The sequence below is a fragment of the Stegodyphus dumicola genome, chromosome 2 (genome assembly GCF_044657685.1).
Source record: "Stegodyphus dumicola isolate Sdum_Otavi_A_Nest chromosome 2, ASM4465768v1".
Lineage (NCBI taxonomy): Eukaryota > Metazoa > Arthropoda > Arachnida > Araneae > Eresidae > Stegodyphus > Stegodyphus dumicola.
In genome coordinates, this window is record NC_140769.1 from 229,455,352 (window position 1) to 229,479,213 (window position 23,862).

At 33.0% G+C, this 23,862-nt stretch overlaps 1 protein-coding gene across 5 annotated transcripts in view; it reads right to left on the reverse strand.

The window, feature by feature from the left end:
* LOC118184426 (uncharacterized) overlaps window positions 1-23,862 on the reverse strand; it is a 235,469-nt gene that overhangs the window by 87,387 nt on the left and 124,220 nt on the right. The gene's annotated exons all lie outside the window — the stretch shown is intronic.

Sequence of the window (23,862 nt, forward strand, 5' to 3'; positions counted from 1 at the left end):
AAAGTTGATGTATAATAGCGTTGTGTAAACTTAAATTTTTTGTAAAAAAGCTATTGTATAAATTTTATTTAAAACATTCTAGCAAGAAAGAAGTTTTAGTCTGAAAGACTTTTTGAAATGTAGTATTATTTCAATGTAGAAAGAATTGGCACTTGCTTTGAAAAGAATAGAAGTTAACAATGTACTACTAATGTATGTTTTCAAATGTGTAAAATTAACGGCATGTTGATATGTTCTTATATACATGTGAACTGTTATTTTAAATGTTAAGAAATACCGTGATATGGTAAAAGTGAAAGTAATGTTAAAAATTTGTTATTCGTGTGACTGTAAAGATTAAATCATGGCGAATATGTGGTAAAGGTTGAATGATGTAGTTAGGCTCTCTGACGCTACACTTTAGAGTTAGCCACTTTTAGAATAGTACCTCAGGGTTTAGAGTTGAAAGTAGGGTGTGTTAAGAGGTCTCGTTATGTTGAATTTTAACACGTTAGTGTTTTGATTGTAGGAGGAAGTGTGGCACACGTAGACAGAAACACATTCGTGTTTGGTGTTCTTTTACAACACATGTCAGAGAGCACGGGGAGAGATAATTAAAATAGTCATGAATGAAATAAGAATGTTAAGAGCACTATAATTGTATATGTTACTTGCCATGTCATTGTGTAACATTTCATTAAACTAGTTTTCCTTCCAGATCTCTGGAAGGAACCAGAATTGAATAAAGCTCCTGGTTAGATGCAGTACAGATGAAAAAAAAAAGATTATTGTATATCCTGGGAGCTGATATTGTAACAAATTTCTTTCTTTTAAATTTTTCTAGTTTCTAGCGAAGCATTTTTTTGTAAAAGGTTGGCCTCGCGTTAGATTCTAGAGCTAAAAGTTTTCAACAAGGTCGTTTTAGACCTCAGTTTCAAACTAATTAACTCTGGCGGGAAGTATGTAAGGATCTTAAGTTTTACTAACGTTTATTTTATTTTAAATCTTTACTATCACTTCTTATTTTCTACTTCCGGCCAGAATTATGTGCGTGAAGGTTTTTATGCAAAGTTTGTCTGGCGAACGCCAAGTATTTAAGTGTGGCCTTTTTGCCAAGCGAGAGAGAGGAAGCAGTGAGTTCGAAGCAGGCCGCTTACCTTAGAAGTTACGCAGTTGCTATTTGCCTTCCAGGCCAGAGGTTTTAATCCTCTTGATAAATTAAACGTATTGTAATGTTCACAGTCTCTGTGCTACATACGCTTCCTGTTATTATAAGGCCAATCTTACACGTGTATTATTCTAAAGTTAAATTAGAGTTTAGTTTTATTTTGATATCTTTTACGTTAGACCCCGAGTGGAGGGTCATTGTATTCCGAAGTACGGAAGTCATTGTATATAAAGAAAAATAAAGGGTTTTGTATACCCTTCGTCTGTATCCTGTCTACTTACTACAATTAGTGAACATAGCTTTAGTAAGCTCTCTGTTCTTAGTCAGGTCCTTGTATGTTTCCGAAGAAGGTTAGAAGAAACATTGAACCTGATAACATAGAGAAAACGAACCAGCCACGGACGAATTACCAGTTTTCAGCGGTCTTATCCACTTGGCCGTAGTTAAATTTGTCAGGCTTTGCATCTTCTATAGCCAATGCTACACAGGATGGAGAGTTACAGACAAATGCTGCAACACAATTATATAGCATATAGTAATTCAGAAGTCAAACAACAAAAATCAGCGTTATACCTACAAAAATTTCACAGGATTAGTTTCGATGGTTTTACCGAACCATCATCTTCAGCTGCAAAACCGCAAAATGTTTTGCGGTTTTGCATTTTGCGGTTTTGCAGCTGAAGATGATGGTTCGGTAAAACCATCGAAACTAATCCTGTGAAATTTTTGTAGGTATAACGCTGATTTTTGTTGTTTGACTTCTGAATTAGTATTTATTCGGCGTGTTATTGTGTCTTAATTATAGCATATAGTATTAGAAAAGTCTTTGTCACGGGGTTTATTAATCACATAAATATTAATATCAGTTTGTACTAAATATCACTGTGACGTAAAAATTCTTTTTAAAGGATCCGTTTATTTTAGGTTAACACACAAATAATTTTATAATAAAAAACGAAAATATTTATGCTGGAGGAACTGTTTCTGGTCTCGCATTTCACTTAGGGATTTGGCGGATTTCAGTAAAATGCAAATATTGACAGGTGATTCTTTCAGGCATTAAATAAGATTACAAATTTCTAAGGAATTATTAATTACAAGTCACAAGTTACTGCTTTGCTGAAGGTCGCCTGGATTCGAATCACGGTGTCATCTGTAGCAGTGACACAGGTGAATGAGAGGGCACAGAGGGGAATGACACTAAGATCCATTCTGTCTTCCTTCTCTAATTCGAATTCTTCCGCCTTTTGCTTGAACCCGTCAAGTACGGAAGTCATCCGAAGAGTAAAAGCAAATAATTTATGCTTCAAAGTATGTAATTTATAGCGTTAAACGTATCTTTTGCTAATGGAAATAATGATGCAAATGTTCTTAAAAGTCACCAGTTGAACATATTTAAATCAGATGTATTTAAAGTTTCATCGATTATTTAAATAAAATTAAGTTGAGTGTTACCGTCAAAACCATTGTTTTCTGCCAACTTATAGGTTGGTAGTGACTAATGTGAAGCAGTGTAATAATTCAGATAAATTATTAATTTATTTATTAAATTATTAAATTTAGATAACTTAACGATACCGGTTACCGTCAAGGCTAATGGACACTGATGACCTATGTATTGACGCACAGGGGTATGAAGCAGGGCGCAGGGCAAATGTTTCGTGCTGTGGCAATACTTGCCAAAATGTACGAATGATAAATGTGTGATAGTGTAATGTAACGTAGTGCATACGTAATATAGTGTAATTTAATGACCTTTACGCAGTGTAATTTAATGTAGAGTACAGTAACGCGAAAAAACTTTGGATAGAGTTATACAAAATTATTCTTAGTTCAAAAATTTTATGTCCCCAAATCAAAAGGACTGAACGTAAAGAGATGCAAATAGTCACGCCTGCCTTCGTGTATTATTATTATTATTATTATTATTATTATTATTACTATTACAAACACTCTACCCACAGATCCAGACAATTATGGTCAAAAGACACTTTCGAAACAGGACTATCAGTGGTCGAAGTTATGGATTTTCATAACGGATTTATCCTATTCAAGACGTTAAAGAAAAGTGATGAAGTACAATGTACGGGTCTTATTATTTCCGCTGTTTTGATAGGTTCACATAGAATAATAAGGGAGGGGGAAAATTAGGGAAAAAATCAGGTATTTAATTTTATGACACATTGTGAAAGAACAATACTTTTAAATTCAGAAAATAGATCTTATGTAAAGCTGTAAATTTTAAAATCGCCATTGCTTATTAAAAAATTTCTCCAAGGAAGCCTGCCTACTTGATTTCTTTTTAATTAATAATTTCCTTTTTTTAAACAGTTTCTGCATTTGTGACAAACCATCAGCAACATCCGAGTAACTTTTTTATCATGTGTTTCTAAATGAAATGTTTTTTATCTTTTGTTTTTCTTCAGAAATTTTGCAGTCCGCATATTATTAGAAACTAACTTCCTTAAACTATTTGCAACAGTAATAGATAACAACACTTGTTGCAAACACTGTTAAGAAGTACAGGTGACGGTGAACTGAGACTCCTGGTGGCTACAGAGGTTAGCCGGAATTGTCTCTGCCTTTCCGTTAGGTGTTTATTGCAATAAAAATAATTTTGTCAAGGACAGATAAGGTTTGAAAGTACCCAACTGACACATTACAGATGAATTTTTTCAATACATAATAAACAGTGTTAAAGAAGTATAGAAAATTACTTGCTTTAATTGTAGAGACATTAGGAATTTTTTGGAAGTAAGTAAGATGAAAAATGAGCAACGGCCTTCGCCGGGAATCGAACCACATACCTCTGGAACACCAGCTCAGCATGCACCACTACACCACAAAGGCATGCCAAACAGGTGGGAGAAATACCTTATAAAATGATTCATTTGATTAAAGATAAATAAATTATCTTCAACCTCATCGTTTTTAGTACTTTTTGGAATGCCTCTAAAATTTGTATGTAAAATCGCATTCTGTAGTAAGCTGCGTAAATGGTTAGTGCATTTAGTTAAAACTTGGGAGACCTATGATTCGAATCCTGGAGACAGCAAAGTTAAGTTTTCAAGTTCTATGCTCCGAAAAGCTTAAAATACCTCTGTATTAATGTCAGGAAAAAACAAAAAGTTCAGTCAAAAAGATAACATACCTCCGATGAACGAAAAAGAAACCATATAGACAGTAAAAGATTTTTTTCAAGCTATTCCTTTTATTTTTTTTTTCCAGTTAATACTGCAAGTGGCATATTATCGAATAAAATTTACTGTTGCCAACAAAGTTTTATTAGCTGACAAATTCTGCTTTCCAGTAATTCAATAATGACTATTTAGTTATTCATAAAAATGACCTTAAAATAATTAAATTATTAAAAAATAATTCCCTAAATAACCCTATTTTGTTTCCGGTTCCTTCCATACTACACATAAAACACACATTTTCTTATTTTGTATACATAAACCTAATGATGGCATAAAAATTTACTCATGTGATCTAAATTACAGGAAAAAAAGTCCACTAAAATTCAACAAATATATCAAGTCGAAAGAATCAGTTAATTTCTGTGTATTTCACTTACTGTCTAATCTGAACTGCGCAAAATAAAATTTTAAAAATAATATCACTAACATTTTCTTCTTTTCCTACTATTTTATCTCAAGGGAATTTTTCAAAAAGATTTTCTAAGTCGTTGCCAACCAACACCAAGAAAAAAAATCCGTGGTTCGAGACATTTGTTTTTTTATGTTGCCAATGTATATTCTTCCGCAACACTAATTGGCTTGAAGCTCATTAATTACGCTACAAATGAAAAAATATGGTATAGTTTTTATATTAACTACAACTTTATTATGTTTCTTTACAATAGTGAAAAGATACTTTCCCCGCCAGTCCTTAAATTGAAACGTTTATGTTCTTTATCGTCCAATTAGTTCCAACAGACTTAATGCATGTTTTCGTTGGCAACGGTAGATTTTATTTGAATTTAATTAAGCATTGAAATTAGAAAGAAGTGCTTCGCTTCAGGTCTTTCTTCCGGGTAATTTATTTTATGTAGAATGTATTTGCTTTTATTAGATTTTTTTACTAGGCAAATTCTAACAACATATTTTGATTAGCGAGAGTTTTATTAATAGTATTAGTCACACACAATAAGTAATAATAAAGTTATGTATATCGTTACTAACAAAGCAGAAGAGCAATTTTTTCTCCCACATTAATACTTCCAAATTACTGCTTTTAAAAGATCACTGCATATTTGAAATTGCTTTTTTCTCCTAATATGTATATCTTCCAGGCTTATTTTAGAGGCATTTCTTAATGCTATACTATCACTTCATTTGGAATCACTTCCCTTATCCCAATGCAAATGAAAAATAAATTTTCCATATTTTTAATGTTATAAATATCTTTAGTGAAAACCTTTTGAATTTTTGAATCATTACGCTGGTTATGTCACATTACGCTACAATGCATTTATCATCCCTACGCTATAGCAAATGTTACCACTGTCTTCTACGGGTATCACACAATGCCAGCTCTTAGAGTGTTGCCATTCGATAAAGCATAAGATCCTTATCATATCTTTCAGACCAATTTCAGTTTTAATTATGTTATGAACTGAGCAATTATTTATAGATAATAAATGGACTTCTTCAGAATTTAAATCTGTATTTTACTTTTATAAATACAGTGGAAGAAAAGCGTATTTGAACATTACAAATTTACGCAATAATTTTATTGCAAATTGTGTAAATTAAATTAAATTCTTACATAATAATTAGTTCACATAACTTATGTTATAAATAAAAAATAGTGTGTTTTCTGTTACCCATAACATACAAATATCAAGACGTGCAAATATTCAAGGGATAAAAGGCCTTTGAACTAAATAATTATAACTTAAAATTCAATGAAACCAATACTAAAAATTTAATATTTCGTAAAAAGTTCATTGTTATCTAAAACAACCTGTAATCTTCTTGGTAAGATTATAGAAACATTTTGGTTAGAACTTTTTTTTTTATTATTATTTATGTTTTCTGGTTTCTTGATCCAAAAAATACCACACATTCTTAGTTGGGTTGAGATCAGGTGACTGGGGTGGAATGTTCAATCTTTGAGGAACTTTGTATAAGAGGAATTCTTTTGTAACCGTAGCTGTAAATTTAGGGTCATTGCCTTGTTAAAAGCAGAAGTAATCTTTAATACCCAATCTTTAACATGCTTTGAAATAAATTGTCTCGCAATATCTCTATGTATTTTCGTGCATTAAAAATTTCCTCAATTACAGTCAAATTAGCAGTTCCATTCTACCTCATATTACCCCATACCATAACGCTCCCACTTCCATGCTTTACAGTTGGACACACATTTTCAGAATTTAGGGCCGCTTTATCTTTCCTCCAAACACTTTTGTTGCCATTGAATCCAAACAAGCAAAATTTTCTTTCATCAGTGAAAATAGTAAAAAAATCAATTTATTAATTTATTCATTCATATTTTGAATTTAATAACTTATTAATTTTGCATTTAATAACTGACTAGGAAATAATTTCTGGGACATCCTGATGAAATTGATGCATATGGTTGCGCTCTAAATTATTTTAGTATTACCATATTACTTAGAAAGTAATCTTACTTTTCACCCTAATTTTTAAGTCGAAAAATTACGGTGCGGCTTAAATTAGAAGTGGATATTTTAACAAATTATTCTTGACAATCTTTAAGCTCGCAAAGATTGTGTCTTGAATAATTAAAATCTTTAAAAATTATAATGATTTTATTACGGATATTTTTCAATGCATATTATAAAATCATTTTAGCCCAAAGGGACAATTTGTCCAGAAGGGCTATTAATTTCGTTTTGGCATTTTGTGGCGTTTCACTATAAACGGCGTTTTATTTTTCAAATTGTTGCCACCAAATATTATCGCTCTGTATTATATTTAAAGAAATTAAATAATGAAGAATCGCCATGATTATATGCACATGTCTCGTACTGTGGTAAAACAAAGGTACCTAGAGCCATCAAATTTTGAATAACATACGTCTCCACACGAATATGGGCATCTGGAAAACCAAATTTTGAATTTGTTTTATTATCTATTTCATATTTTGTAAAAGATTGAAGAATTTTTTATTAATGAACTCAACGATTTCAAAGCGAGTAATGGCAACACTGTACGGTGGAAAAAAAAAAACATTTTTATTTCCAGCCAGCGAGACAGTGGCGTAGTAGGGTGGAGCAAGGGCGGACATCCGTCCCCAGGCGCAGCATCTAGGAGGCGCCCAATTGATGCTACGAAATTTTTTAATAAAATGTTTTCCATTCTCTGAACACAGAAAGGGGCGCAAATTCTTCAGTTGTCCCCAGGCGCTGTAATGCTACTAGCTACGCCACTGCCGCGAGACTGTGTATCGGAAATTCTAAAGATATGCTCTTTTTAAATTATTTTGCGATATTGCTATTGAATTGAATTTTATGTTTAAGTGCGAAAAACATGATATTTAATAAATAAAGGTAATACGCAAAACCTTAGAAAAACGCCCCTTTGGGCAGTATAATGTCTGAAAGCTTTCATTTTTTTTCCCCCACCTCAATTTCAAAGCGCTACTGGGCTAAAATCCATTCCGAATATTCTACCGCGACTTAAATTCGAAATGTTACGGTAATTTGCCTTTAAATACTTCAGTATCAGACTCTGAGAGAGATGACTTGAGAGTTTTAGGTGAATAACTTACAACTTTTAGAGTCTTCGAATCAAAACTTTTTGTAGATCAGGATCATTCTAAAATTTTGCCCCAGCAATTTACATTACTGTTAAGTGCTTCCATTCAGCGAACATAAAATCTTAAATCTTTCTTCCATACGTCTCAGCAAATAGCTAATTTTCAAAATGTTACCACTCTAAAAACAAATGACATAACCAGTCCTTCATCCGAACATATGCACCTGCAAGCCTGAATTTTGAGTTTTATATTCCATATTTGTAAAACTTAATGAATATTTCATTAACGAACTGGACGATTTGAAAGCGAGTAGTGGCAACATTGTAGGGAATAAAATATTTTTATCCCCAGCGCGTGAGACTATCTATCGGAAATTCTAAAGATACGCTGTTTTTAAATAATTTGTGATTTTTGTTGTTGCATGAAATTTTACGCGGCGTAAGTACGAAGAACGTGATATTAAAAAATAGATATTATACACAAAGCGCTAAGAACAAAAACCCCAAAAAAGTTTTACGAATACTGAAAACTGAACACTGAGAAAAGACTGAAAAAAAAAAAAAAATAGAAAAGGTTGTCAACACTTAGCACTACACCAGGTATTCTGAATGTCTAAGCTGCATTTAAATGCTTTATTATTTTGCTGATGAATTGTATATGGCGTAAGTGCGGAGAACATGATGCTTAATAATAAAGCTGAAAAGATAAAAAGAAATAGTTTAGTAAATGAATGTAACAGACTGGTAGATTGCGAGTTCAGAGAGAGCTTAAAAAAACCTTAACAAATCCTTTTGGACAAGCTGAAACCTTTGAGCGTAATATAAAATCTGAAAGCTTTCATATTTTTTTAATAATTATTATTAATAGCAAAAGGCACAATAACACTTCACTTCCATACATATTTCAATGGAATGTGCCCGTCAGAAGCGTCTCAAAGTATACCAAATAATATGAACACCCAAACGCAAACTTTCCAAATGTTTTCCCTTAAAAAAATCTGGTAAACTTCATTGAAAATACACTTGCTTCACCTTTGCCTCATCTTCATGCCTAAGGGCATGTATTAAGACTTTAGGCAATACCTTACGCAGATAGAACACAGAAACAAAATATGATCTTTGACTTTTGAAGGATGCTGTGCTTAATCCGTTTGTTAACTCATCCCCAAAGGCATGACGTTATGTTTTAGAAGTCAAGACCTACATCGCTGAGCTACTGAAGAATTAATTAATCACGTTTTGCGTTCAGTAAGAATACAAGAGGTACGCCAGCAATGACCTCGTTTTCTTAACATTGTGTTTGTTGTTTACTTTTGTGCAATTTTTTTATTTACGTTTCTATAATGTATGCGTCACTTGCGTAAAATTGGTTCTATCATTCATTCGTTATTTATCCTAGTTACACGCTCCAGCATAAGGGGAAAAAAAGCTTGATTTCAATGCAATCCTTCGCACTTGTGTATTCCTGAGTACGAAACAAATTGAAGTGGCCTTAAAAAGTAGACCGAGCCTTAATAACTAAACTGTTGTTTAGTTGTTCAAGAAGTAATACACATCTAACAAAAAGTTAAAAAAAAAAAAAAAAACTCTGAATCAACATGTTGATAAAAAGTCTATTAAACAGGTACAAAGACTGCACCTTCATTAACATCTCAAAGAAATGTTATTCTTTTCAATTTCCGGGGGAAAAAACTGTCATAAGCAGACGATTTTGTTAATCGATAATGTAAAATTGCTTTTATTATTAATCTTTGATATTACAAAACTGATGTTCCTCAGTACAGCTTAATTTAAAAAGTCAATTTATTCGAATTTTTTCATAATTTATTTTGCACCGAATTTTATTTTATGTTATGAGTGAAAAATAATATCGAATTCTAAACATTGTATAGCCACTCGATTGAAATTTTCTTTCTTTTCTTCCCTCACGCTGTATCATTTACATCAAAAAGAGAAGTAAACGATACCATAAAATTTTGAAGTAACCTGCACATTGAAAATTTTTGTATACATTTCTTTTACTAATTTTATTCAAATGGTGATATACTTAAAGATGCGATATTTTCTTTTTACGGCCAAAAGGAAAGTATAAATAAACACTGGACGTTTTAAAACTAAAATTATTTTTGAGCTATGTTTTGATGTCATTCTATAATAAAAATTAGTTTTGTTAACTGTTATAGCCGGTGGAGTATTTTATTTCCAATAAAAGACTTTTTTGATTAAAGTTCGATCGACGAAAAACTACGTTCTTTCTTTAATGAATTTTCACATTTTTACAATACACTTGAGCAAACAGGAAAACGCGACCACAGCAAGCCAACAGGAGAGAATTCGATGCTTTAATAGGAAGCTTAGGCTAAAAATGATTCACTTTCGATTTGACTTCATTCGCATTGGTTAATTTAAGTTCTCAAATTATAATATTACTGTTGGCTAAGGATTATCTAAGTATCTGCATTAGTGTTATGTAATAATAACAAGACATGGATTAATTTTGAAATGAAGCAGTTCACAGAGAAATTTGCTGTAAGCAGTTATTTTTTTAATGGCAGAAAATAAACAAATTAAAAAGACGAGTTAAGGGCTACTGTAAATTAAAATTAGCATTATATTTTTCCTGTTTTTATCCTATATATCTGTGTAAGATAAAAAATATGTAAATCAAAATTCTAATTTTAGTTTGCAGTAGTCCCATCACACTTTACTTTAATTTCGGTCTTTCCCCCTTTCTGCCCTAAAAATAGTAATTGCTTATAATAAACCTCTCTAAACTGCGTCATTTCAAAATTTAGAAGAATCATATGACTTTTACATAACGATGGGGATAGTTTTGCGAATTAAATCTTAAACAGCCAATAATAATTTTATAGCTTACTAATTTGCAAATCAAATGATATCGAAACTGCTATGAACTAAGAGGAACTCTGGAATACATCATACTTGTTCCTCGGTCTAGCTAGATAGCTGCTTACTATATTCAGAAGTGTAAAAATGTTCTTTAACAGGTCTGTGTATTGAGCTAATTTATTTATGTTAGCTTATTAAAATGTTTGGTCTATTAAAACAAATATATATATATATATATATATATAAATATGCCCCGACTGAAAGTTTCTTCATTAGGAATCTAATATTTCGTGCTTCAACGTCGCGACTTGAACGATTTACAAATTATTACAGACACACATGTGTAACATATATATTGATAATTTTAATGGTAAACTCTCCTTCGAGCAGTTAGTCACTAATCTGAATTGCTCAATTCTTTAATGTTTGTTTGTTTATTTTTTAATATTTAACTTTTTGTCGATTTTGGGACTACTTACCTTACACACAGTAAATTTCACCCTTTCAACACCCCGAAGTCTAAGGGCCAAACGCACCTGCCATTCCCATTCAGAAGTGGTTTATATATTGGGGATTTCAGTGACAAATGGCCCACCAGCGGCCGAGCGGTAAAGTCGCTGAACACTGGTAGTTCGGTCCGAGGTTCGAACCACGCGAACGAGCTGGCTGCATGGGCGTTTTCGTGGTTTTCCCCATGTGTAACGTGTATACGAGCCAGTTTCCCTTAGAAAGTCCTCCACGAAAGGCATCCCTCCCTTTAGGCAGATAGCCCTCGAGGCTTTGCCATAATCACACACACACACACAGTGACAAATGTTAGAGAGAATCTCGAAATTAAGTCAACGCTAGGAAAACTACCATCTACTGACTATGGATTAAAAGACATCTACGTTAAGATCACGGATCTTTCCCTATCTCTGTTCATGCATACTGAACGAAATGCTGCTGTCGAACATCTGACCACAACTGCAATGTTAGTGGTGCCTATTAATTTGTCATGTTCTCCGATGAGTATCAATTTTGTTAGGTTCTACTGACAGATTCAATCAAGCTGGATGCTTGAGCTACGGCACCTCATCGCTGTACATACAACTACACATTGAGAGTCTGACTAAGATTTCTGGAGCTGCAAGTTTGGATTGGGTTATGTGATCAGGGCAAAGAACAGAATTCTGGAACAGTAAGCCCAGCATGCTGTCAAGGGTCTTCATCGCCCTCTTTATTTGTTTATACGAAAGAAAAACAAGGATCGTGAGAAAATAAAAAAAAATAAAAAAATATTTGGGGGGCTCCTAATGTCTTAGAGACCAGGACTTTGTAGGCCTAGCCAGTAATATGGTCCTTGAAATTTTACTTCATTCGAAAAGTTGTAAAAGCAATTATTTCATATCGAGAGACGTGTACAATGAAGAGCGGAGAAACATATTGTTGAGTACGAACGGGTTCGTAATAGATTGAATGCACAAATCCTATAATAGGTTAATAAAAAATTATTTTTTATCAAAATAAATATTTCAGAACTCTGGAGTTTTCCACAGAAATATTCACACAAGTGTTTACACTATCGCACAGTATAATCAGTAGCTACACTTCAAACTACTAAGAGCATTAAACACAACGCAATACAAAACGCATCTAAAGAGAAAGCTAATCCGATCTCAAGCTGAACTCGCAGCAATAACAACAGCTAACTAAACAACTGACAGCAGATGCTCTCTCTTCTTAAATAGTTTTCAACCGGCTGCGAGATATTTCTAGTACTTTCTGCTTCTCGAAATTACTAGAAAGCCATAAGACTGTGGAATTACGGTTACAGCTAACATTGCGGTCAATTACATTTATTCAATTTCGATACAAATTACAGAGTTCCCATTTACTCAATCTTAAATGCACATGTCCCTGTATTCTTACTTTTACGGCATAGTTTAATCTTAAAATTTGTCTCGCCCTACATTAAACAGAAAAATACAACAAATTATAATTTTACTAAAATTACCCATCTAAATATTCGTAGCAACATGTTTAGGTTTATTGAGAAACATGTTGAGTGTTGATAAGAGGCTTAAGATTTAAAAAGACGTGGAGAACTTTGGCGATTTAGCACAGGAAAATTAACTTCATTTTCACGATTTCAGTTTGCAATCATAAGATTTTTGCCCAACGCGCTATTCTATTATGGGTTGCTTTAGAATCTGCAATTTAGGGTCATTTTATCCCATCCGGCTTGCCTCGTAACCACGGTAACGGTACCCTCGGCAGGTGTTCGGGTTCTCTAACTATTTATTCTCCGACTTATTTCTACTTAGCTTGCTTCGCCTCGTGAAAAGCGCAGGAATAAAAGCTTACTTGAAATTCAGTCTCAGATGAGATGGAGAAAAGAAGTGTTGTGTGGTGGTGACGACTGGTGTAGCAATCGTAAGTGGGGAAAGGTCGGAAATGCCTTAAAGTGCCTACTTTAAAGTTACAGAGCGTAGCTAAGGTGTAATGATATTCCCTTCTGAGATATTTCGTTTACTAGACTTTTGCGCGGCCAGCTACCTAAAATAGTTATCATAAAACGGTAAAAAATATATAATGGTTTTAATGAGTACAGTTAGCGTAATTCCATAAAAATATTTTTAACATTTCTAATTATATATTTGTAGGTTTACATACGCATTCATGTAAATCAATCAGAACAAAAAGCAGAAAAAATACTCTTAAGAATTGTTTTTATTTTTTTTAAATCATTGGTTTGTTAATCAGTAACAGATAGATTAAATTCGAACGTTAAAAATCGTAAGCTTTACTGAATAGCAACACGCTAGCGCATTGAAGATAAAAGCATTTTATTCCAGGCATTGGCAACACAATACTTTTAAATAGCCGAGTGTGTCGATTAAAACTGAAAAAATAAATATCTTTCATTTTGCGTAACGACAACACACTTTCGTGCCGGAGATTAAAATGTTTTATTTTGAACAGTATTGCGACTCCTTACTTTTCAGATGGCTGAGTTTGTTAATCAAAAATTCATTAAATTCATACAAAATATGAAGTAAATAAAAAACACAAATTCAAAATCCAAAATTCGAGCTTCGAGGTACACATGCTAGGAGCTATTTGTACTCAAAATCTGTGGCTCAAGGTGCCGTTGTTTTTCCACAATGCGAGGAACATAACAAGCAGACTGTTATTTAATAGTTAGAGACAATAAACGACATAGACTCAGACTTTGGACTACAGTTATGATACTTTATTCTCGCCGTATGGGTGAACTACGTTCTTGTAAATTCGCTTAGTTGTTGATAAATTGATAAATTTGTGCTCCGCAAATAAGAATGTATACAGAAGACGATTCTGTGAGCGCAACAGAGGGGAAAGATTGTAAGTAGAAAAAAAAGAGCTCAAAGAAAAATTTTTAATTTTAAATAGACACAGAGCCTTTGAAGGAGATGTGTAGCGGGGGGAAAAAAAGATAATATTAAGAATCCTTTGTCGTAAAATGTGGTTTAGTATCTGTATAAATAGTATATACACAATTAAACCAGAAATGTCACCCATTTTCCTTCTTGTCACGACATCACAATGGCAAATACGCGAACATTATGTCAGTTGCAGAAAATCCTATGGGAACATAATTGGAAAGTAATCGAAGCAGGCAATCTGCAATTCACAATGCACTCTTTCATTCCAAGCAGAACTAAAAGATTCACCGCAGAAGAGGAACTTATTTCCCCATTAGTTTAGCCATTAAAGGAGCGTGGGTACAAGCTGTCGGAAGTAAAATGGATAAAAGTTGTAATAATAATTTGTGTTTTCAAAGAGTGCGACGGCTTCACATTCATTGAGAAGTCATCCTACGCGTAACTTTACATTCCCTTCCCTGTCAATAAAACAGACTGCGCATGCTCACGCTCGTGGAATATTACTTCCTAGTAATAATCTGTGGCAACGAGTCTTTTCCAGGGGGGTGAATTATAAATAAATAAATGCAACATGTTTGAAAAAATGCATCGTTGCCATTTCAGATCAAAATTCTCAAACTTGACAATGTCCATTCGAGAGATTAAAAAAAAAAAAAATCCTCATCTGTGGTTTTAGAAACGATGCAACCAGCAAGTGGGTAGGTGCAGAATAAAATAGAAAAAAAAAATTACAACGTTTTACAGCATTCAGGAAGTGCTTTCAGACAGATTATTATGTGATTCATTTCGTGACAACACGTAAAAGGGGGAGAAGGAGAGGGAAAATTAGTCGTATAAATTTTAATAAATAAAAAAAAAAAAATTGCTTCGACTCGAATTCGATGGAGACCGACCGGATCTCAACAGGAATAAAAAAAGAGACATTCTTTTATGCTCGGGGTTCGTTTGGGTTTTCGTTTCATTTCCAATACAAAAGTCTTTTCTTCTCGTGCAGATCGTTATCGTGCGATAATGGTCCTAATACATTTTTTTGCTTCCTCCCAGATCAGCTTAAGTGATTACGGCAAGTTTGGATGGGACAAGTTTCTTCCTACCTTCCTTCCGACTTAATCATGTGCGAATGTATGCGTGTGATGTATGTAAGTGATAATGCTGATATTTCAGAGAGAAGTGAGAATGCTTCATGGTACCTGAAAGCAAAAATACATTTAAAAAAATCATAAAAATGACATTGTACCAGATATGCATTGTTTGACGTTGAAACTTCAAGTAATAAAGTATAGAGGGTATCATCCATTGAAATAGTTTAATCTATTCAAAAATTCCATCCATTTAATATCCATTTTGGAACTTTTACAACAATTTTGAAAGGTTGATCTGCGCAACTTTTGCATCATTCTGTATTTTTTTTTTTTATTTTTATTAGCCCAAGAGGGCGATTTGCCCAGAAGTGCTATTAATTTTGTTTTGGCATTTTGCGTCGTCCATTATGAAACAGCGTTTCACTTTTCAAATCGTCGCCACCAAATATTAGAGCCCTGCATTATATTTAAAGAAATTAAACAATGAAAAATCTGCATGAAGGCATGTATGTTTCTCGCAATGTGGAAAAACAACAGTACCTAAGGACACCAAATTTTGAATAACGTCGTCCTCTTCTCGAATATGGGCATCTGGAAGGCCAAATTTGGAATTTGTTTTATTACGTATTTCAGAGTTTTTAAAACTTTAACAAATTTTTGATTAACAAACTCAACGATTTCGAAGCGAGCAGGGGCAACACTGTAAGGGGGAAAAAACAACATTTTTATCTCCAGCGCGCTAGACTGTGTATTGGAAATTCTAAAGATATGCCTTAAAAAAAATATTTTGTGATATTGCTTGAATTTTATAGTTTTAAGTGCGAAGATCATATTTAATAAATAAAGGTGACACGCAAAATCAATGCTGACTTAAAATTTGTAACCCTTTACCTTTTCGAATTGTAAGACCACATAAATCTGGCCTTCGCACGAAACCAGTTTTATTAATTACAGTAGTTCTACAAATTTCAGTACAAATTATTACATGGAAAAAATTAAATACATATTAGACATATCATTTAAATACGCAGAGTCATTATTTTTCTTTAAAAATGTGAAGTTCTCTCGCCTGGATTCGAACATCAGACTTCCCGATTGTCACCCGAACGTGCATCTATTTACACCAGTAGAACACGCGGTAAGGAGAAAGAAAGTACCTTATAGATTATTAGTAAAAAAAATTAATAAACATTTAAACTACTAAGAAAAATATTCATTGCTTTTATATTGTTTATTTTATTAAAATTTATACGACTAAGTTTTCTGTTCATAAAAGTACTTCTTAACTTTGTACAACTTCAAAAATAAAAGGGGGACAGCTCTATTATATCTCTCGTTCTACTGGGCTAATTGATGAAATTTAACTTGCTTTTGTTTTTCATGTCTTGAAAGCGCGACTTAGGATATATATTAGATTTATATTTATAGCATTGTTCTAACATGGGTATTCTGACACAAAATCGTCTTTCTCTGAAATGATATACCTATTATTTTTCCAAATTTCGATTCTACGACTCCAAATATATCAAAATGCCAAGTTTTCTAAAAATCACACAAAAAGTTTTTAAAAAAAATTAGCTCTCAAAATTTTAACTCCTCAGTGTTAACTGAATTTTGTTGCATATTTATTAACATCTCTTTTTATTATTGTTATTATTATTATTACAATTACCTGATTCCTTCCTTCGTAGTTCCAAATTTAGGTTCAATCCAAATAAAATTTCAACTACTTTTATGATTTGCTTTAAAAAAATTTTTTTAGTAAGTTTTATAAATTTTTTGAAATATTTTTGAATTCTAACCTATAAAACGTTAGCGATTATCTTAAAGTAGATGTGTTTCTAAGCGTGCCTGAAAAAATTAGAGTTTTTATCCATAAATTTCCGAAGATATACGTGAATTCAGACACTACACGCGTTTTGAAATTAAGCATATTTGTTATAAGCGATAATAACGACAAATAGGCTTTACGCACTTTGTTAAAATTATTTGAAAGATTGAAGAGTGTCCTTTTTTTCCGTTCTGCACAATAAAAGGAAACAGAATATAGGTTACTATAAATTAAGAATTACGCCAAGTGACTAATTTTTGGCAGGCCTTAGAATTGGTATAAACTGAAAAAAGTGTTCCAAGATAAAGTTTTGAATTTCTTTTCTTTTCTTACCATATTTTATAAAATTTAATATTTAGGCATAATTTGGATCGTAGAATGGAAATATGAAAATAAACTGGTATGTCCTTTCACAAAAAAGCCCGATCTTGTGTTAAAATATCTATGTTAGAACAATGCTACATATAAGTTTAATATATATCCTGAGTCGCGCTTTCGAGGCATGAAAAACGCAAGTTAAATTTCGTCAATCAGTCCAGTAGAACAGAAGATACAGAACTCTTAAAAAAAATACAGAGAGCACTTGTATCTGTGACTCGTTTGACATGTTTATGTTTTTAGTGTTAATGAGCTTATGTGCTGCACTTTGTAAAACTGAAAGGTATCCATGTCTAAGGCTTCAAAATGATTATCACGTCTTGTAGATTTCCCAGTACAATCGATGTAAGCATCTAACCTAGAACGGAAGCCGCTCTGTTTTTTCGACGACAGCAAGCCTTCCGTCTCATGAAAGAAATTAACTATGTACGTTTATAAGAAAACTGTGAGTAATTTCTTCATGTGCTTATAAGCGATAAAAACATCACAAAAACAACGCTTTATTTTGGTATATGAAGATGTAGAGGTCAACTTAATAGGAAGACAATGAATTTTACTGATCAGCTGGCGTTACGATAAATAAAATAATATATATCTTACTTACATTTTAATTTCATTTACAAATATTCTATAGATTTCAAAATCCGGAGCACTTTATTTCGCACGAAGGAAAGAATAGAATATCATTAGCGTTTTGCTCGATGTATAAAAAATAAGAATTTTCTCACAAGATTAAATGCCTCATAATATGAAATATTTTAAATACCTGAAAGAAAAACATTACATTCTGCAAACTTCAAAATACAGTCTAATATATTGAATTAACCGTTAAAAATAATGAACGGTATAAAACATCGGAATGTGACGTTCGCATTTATTTTCCAGTTTACTATCTGAAATTATTTTAAGTTAAACTATTAAGACAGACTTATAATTTAAGAATTAATCCCGAAAAATTCAAGATACAAATTATACAAATCCTATACTCAAAAACAAGCTGTTTAATATAGTTATTATTAGCTGTTATCTATTTTTCAACCATATTTCATTTCTAAAAGCAACAGCTCCTTCGAATGTATTAGAAAACATATATGCTTACTTATATACCGAAAGATATTTTCGATTTCACTTATCTCATTTTAATCGCCAATTTTATATCATTTTAATGTCTTTTTCATGCGCTCATTTTCAAGGTTCAGTATATATCTTAACAGCTTAACGTTTAACATCAGAGAAAAAACTTATCCACCCATTAAGTCATCAAAAACCGTTCAAGGAAGACATTACACTTATGTAAATAGCACCATTTAGTTAGCGAAATTTCGAAAACCACGAAGAAGCAAAGACAATTACTCTAAAAAGTTTGAAAAAAAAAAGCAGAACGAAAAAAGGAACTAGAAAAATAACTTATTCCTCTTGCAATGAAATAGCCATTTCGGAGAGGGGGATTTCAAATCTTGAATGAAACCAGTGGTTTCACAGAACCAAACCTCAGACAACTAACTGCTGTTAGCAAACACTGAAGCCGTCATCAAGAGCAACAAAGGAAGAAAACAATATGCAGCAATGCGTGGACTTTAATGTTTCGAGAGACGCATGAAATAGGTAAACTTCTTGGAAAATGATTCTTCCTGTCTCGGTTACGGCTTTCTAAGAGACTGTGAGTCATAGTAGCAGATTTAGTTAAGAGAGCAAAAAGAATGATGTCATTAATGCTATTATTATTAGTATTCTCTGCATAATATGTTTCAAATAAAAACACTTTTGTTGTTTTTCAAATGTACTTGACCTCAAACCACTTGAGAGAGGTTGTCACAGCTGACGGATAATTGGGACTCAGACTAACTGCTGACAGAAAATGGCATATCAGGAGATGACAGTATTTGAAAGAAAGAGCTGGAAATTATTCCGTTTCTTTACGAAAAGAAACACTATATCGTTCTTGTATTTCTATCTTCTTAATGCCCGCGTGTGTCCGCTTTACAATAAAGAAGGTAGAAAAAAATACAATCTAAAAACTTCAGATTACTATGTAACATCTTAAATAACGATGTAATCACCGTTATTTTTTTAATAAAATAAGCATAAAAAGGTTTTAGACGCAAGAATTAAACAAATATTATTACAACAAAGATTGTTAAAGGATAAAACAAAAATTTCAGTTTTAAAAGCTTCTCTCTTTATTTCTACATTTCGTTTTCGAATGTAAAATGTATTTCTAGGTATAAAAAAATATCGAATGATGAAAAATATATTTCCGTTTGGAACAAAAATTAAAGAAAGGCATACAATCTATGTATATCTTACTTCTAAACTTAACCCTAACAGTAAGATTTTTATGTTTGAAGCAAACGATAAGGTACACATGTAGAATTAGGAAATCTGCCAATTGAGACTATAGGATTTAAAATTAGGCAAAACAGGAAACTTTGTTTGGTGTCGATTTTGATTAAAACTAAATCAATTTCGAACGAGATCAAAAGCAGATGCCTATTCTTCAAGTACATACAATTTTTGGCCTTGAAAAAAATTATAATGGTACATTTTTCTTCTAATTTTACTTTTTGATTCCAAATGGCATTTTCGAGAAATTCCTTACAGTTTCGTCTGTTTGTCTCTTTGAGCCATTTTGTTCTGGCAAAAATTGTTTTACCTCTGGAGAAGGACTTATGTCTGATCAACCACCAAATCGATAGAGCTTTATTCAAAATTTACGCCAAACTAAGGCCGTTGTTTTGCCTAATTTAATACTTTACATTAGCGTTACATTGGCGTGGGTACCAGGCTTTTGTGACATTCACAGCATAAAATAATGTTCCAAAATACTATTAAAAGAACTTCTGATAAAATAGCAATTAACACTGTGTTCAGCAATAACCTTTTATAAAACTGAAAATAAACAAAAGAGGTTAGTCTTAGTCACTGTTGACAGGCAACAACATGCATTTATGCTCGAAGCCATTTTGTCAAAACTGAAAACAAAAATCGCTCATCAAATTCTGTGAAAAATGATTAGTCTCTACGAAGATAACAATTCGCAACGTTAGATTATATCTATTATTAACTACGACAGTGGTAAGTATTCTCGTAGAATTTTAGACTTCGGTATTTCGTATCTATTAACTAAATCTATTTTAATTTATACAGGTTATATTATTAAAAAATAAAATAAAGATGTTAGTTAATAACAAATACGTTTATTGCTCTTAAATTTTTAATCTACAGTAATAATATAAAAGATTTATTATAAGAATATTCTTGACTTTGCGCAGTGGCAGCCTTTACACGGACGATAAATACCTGATAACGTAGCGTAACGTTACGATTAAAAAGCTTTCGAAAGATTTCACTAAAAACTTTTCAAAGTCAAATAAAATGCAAATTGGAATATTAAAAATTTTTAGAGCTAATGTTTGAGTGAAAAACTGTTTCGATCGTGTTCTTTTATAAAAGGTTGGTTACGGAAAAATGAATTTTTTGCGACTGAAACCTTAAACCATCAAATGTACTTTTTTTTTTTTTTTGTTTTGTTGTTGTTGTTTTTGCTATTCTTTTCTTTAGCCTCTTATTTCATAAGCAATGTATTTTCATACGTTTCAGTGAAATGTGGAAGAACCCTCCCCACCAGTGATATATACTTTAGTACTTTAAAAGGCTATGGTTTCACAACAAGATGGGGTAACTTCACTTACTCCCAAAGAAGCTGCGATTCAGCATCCCTGGAACCGCATCTAGGAACTGACACGCTACGGACCAATCGCTGCTCCTTTGGATTTAAATGTACTTTAGCACCGCCCAAGAAGACGAAAGCTGAGGAATGAATCTTCAAAGTAACAAGTTATTGCTATTTAGCAGATTAAAGAATATCCTTATTTAACTGTTCCAGAAAGAAAGCAGCTTCTAATCCAGTTCTTATCCATTCAATAAATGAGATTGCGCCACAAGCTACTCGTGCTAAATAGCTTTTTTTTTTTTTTTTTCCAGGGTCTTCCTTGTGTCGTCAGAAGCAAGGCAATTTAGGGTATCCAATCCTTTTAACTGAGTTTCATTCTCAAAATCGTCAGAATCCCACGGCCTGTGTTATAAAAATCCACCGCAAGTCCTACTACCCCCACACCTTTCTCAAGCTGAATTTTGCTTGCTATTAAAATTAGAAACTGATATGCATCGCTTTACCGTATCTTTTTTCTAACTTCTCATTTTTTAAAGTAAATGTACTTCAGATTCGCCAAAACTTTTATGACGCATTTTCTAGCTTTCAAGGCAAAACGAGAAAGAAGCAATTAAAATTGCCGATGATTGATTCTTCTCCTTCTATAACCAAATGCGAAACATCGGCGCCGAATTAAAATAAGGTCGAATCTTATATTGTTGCTGTTGTTGTTTACAGCTGAGTAAAACACGAAGAGTGGACAGAACTCTGTCTTCACAATCTTGACAGCCTTCACCCGAAGCAGTGGGTCACCCAATACCCAATCCATCAGAAATGAAGAAACTTACTGCATTTGGAGGAAAGGGGAACGGAAATATTGCTTGCACCCCTAATCGGTTAACCGGTTCCACCGCACATCTTGAGAAAAGTCAACCGGACATTTCGGAAAACGTTGTTTGTGAAAAACATGTCAAAGAACTGCAGAATTAAAAGTCATTCCACCAGTTTTTCTACAGTCTGATGAAAAGCGTCATGATTTGGAAAGGGCAGGTTAAAGAATAATTTCTCATATTTGCTGGTTTTGGGCTATAAAACTATTTAGCATAACATTATGTAATTTGTTATTTTAAAAATAATGTTTAAAAGCAGATGTATGCAAGCTTTCTGAACTTCTGGATCGCAAGGGCTATTAATATGTTCTATGGCCTGCAATGCCTAACAAAATATGTCAAGAGTTGTTTAGAGAATTTAATATTTACGATTACAATATAATCTTTGTAACTATTGCTGCGTTTGTAATATGTTTCGTCCCCAAAAATTATAAAATTTGCAATGTAAATATTGAACTTTATTTTGAACGCAATTTTTACTAATGGTTCTCAGTTTCTCTGTGAGTTTAAAGTTGGGGCTGGTGTGTTTTCAAATCTTGCTACGCTCCTGCAGGATACATCGGTACCTCCTTTGATTTGAAGTAGTAGTCATGCGTACAGCCCTAAAACAATTATTAACTATTCATTACTAATTTGCAAAGGCAGTCATTTTTTCTGATTCTCAGGCAGCCATTCAATCAATTAGCTCTGTCGAACACCCATTAACACTTGAAATTTTACAATGTCAAGAATTTCTGAGAACTCTCTCTTTAAAAGGGAAACAAACCGTTCTCCAGTTGATGCCTGGCCATTGTGGCCTTCGGGACAATGAACAAGCGGACTTCCTTGCAAAAAGAGATGCCAGCTTACTGCAACATCCTAATACAGCCATTTCTTATTGGAGAATTAAACTGTTTTTAAAAAAAGTTATTTTAGTATCTTACTAGATCTTCAGACTAGTACAGTCATAAAAAGTTGGAGAACGTTAAGTCCTTCTCTTATTCCCGATAGCCCAAGACGCAATGTAGTTGGGGATTTTTAGTCTGTTCTACAGGACATGATTACCTTGCCGCCCACCTGCACCGCATAGGCATTTTAAGCGATCCTATTTACCCACTTTGTGACTCTGGATAATAAACAGACAGGAACCACCTGTTTCGATAGAGGCTCTTCGTGGTCTTACAGAACAGTCGACATACTGGGAGGCAAGAACGCTCTTTAAGCGATGACTTCGGTCTTTTTCCTCTTAGTTTTATTGTTTGTAACCTCTGTTTATATCGGTCTAGTTCTTTGCAACTTTTTGCCTAGCCATAGGAAATAAAAAAATATTTCACGCACCAAATCTGAACCTCGAATAGGTGCAGTTACCCCTCACTCTCTATTTTTTGACGTCGCTGATTTTTTTGCGTTTTAGTCTATGTGTTTTATGTTTGGTCAGATAGCCTGGCTCAGTAAAAGTAGGCGGCCAGTCTAACTCTGATTCAAAATCCGGTTACGACCACGTGCGGTGCTGATAACGGCCACGTGTTTCTGAGACTCCTTTGCCGATGCTTTATTTTTCTTCTTTTTCCCCTTTCTAGGAATTTCGTTCTCCTTATGAGGAGGGACCTTTAGCTGCCCTCGAAATCGATTGAGTGTTTTAAAATATGTTCGCTAAATACAAGGTTGTTATTGCGATTTTGAATAAATGGGTTATTTCGTCTTTTCTTTTCTTTTTCATATCTCCTTAGAAGACAATTTCTGTCTTTCAGAAGCAGAATCTAACATAAAGAATTGAATCATTACTTGCATATAAAGGCGTTTTTGCTGAAATTATGTATACCGTAGGCATGTGATCAGCTTACTATAAAATCGTTGTCAATGAAATTGTATTTGTTTGAACACCTTAGTCATGAAATTATTTAGTATGATCCGTTGA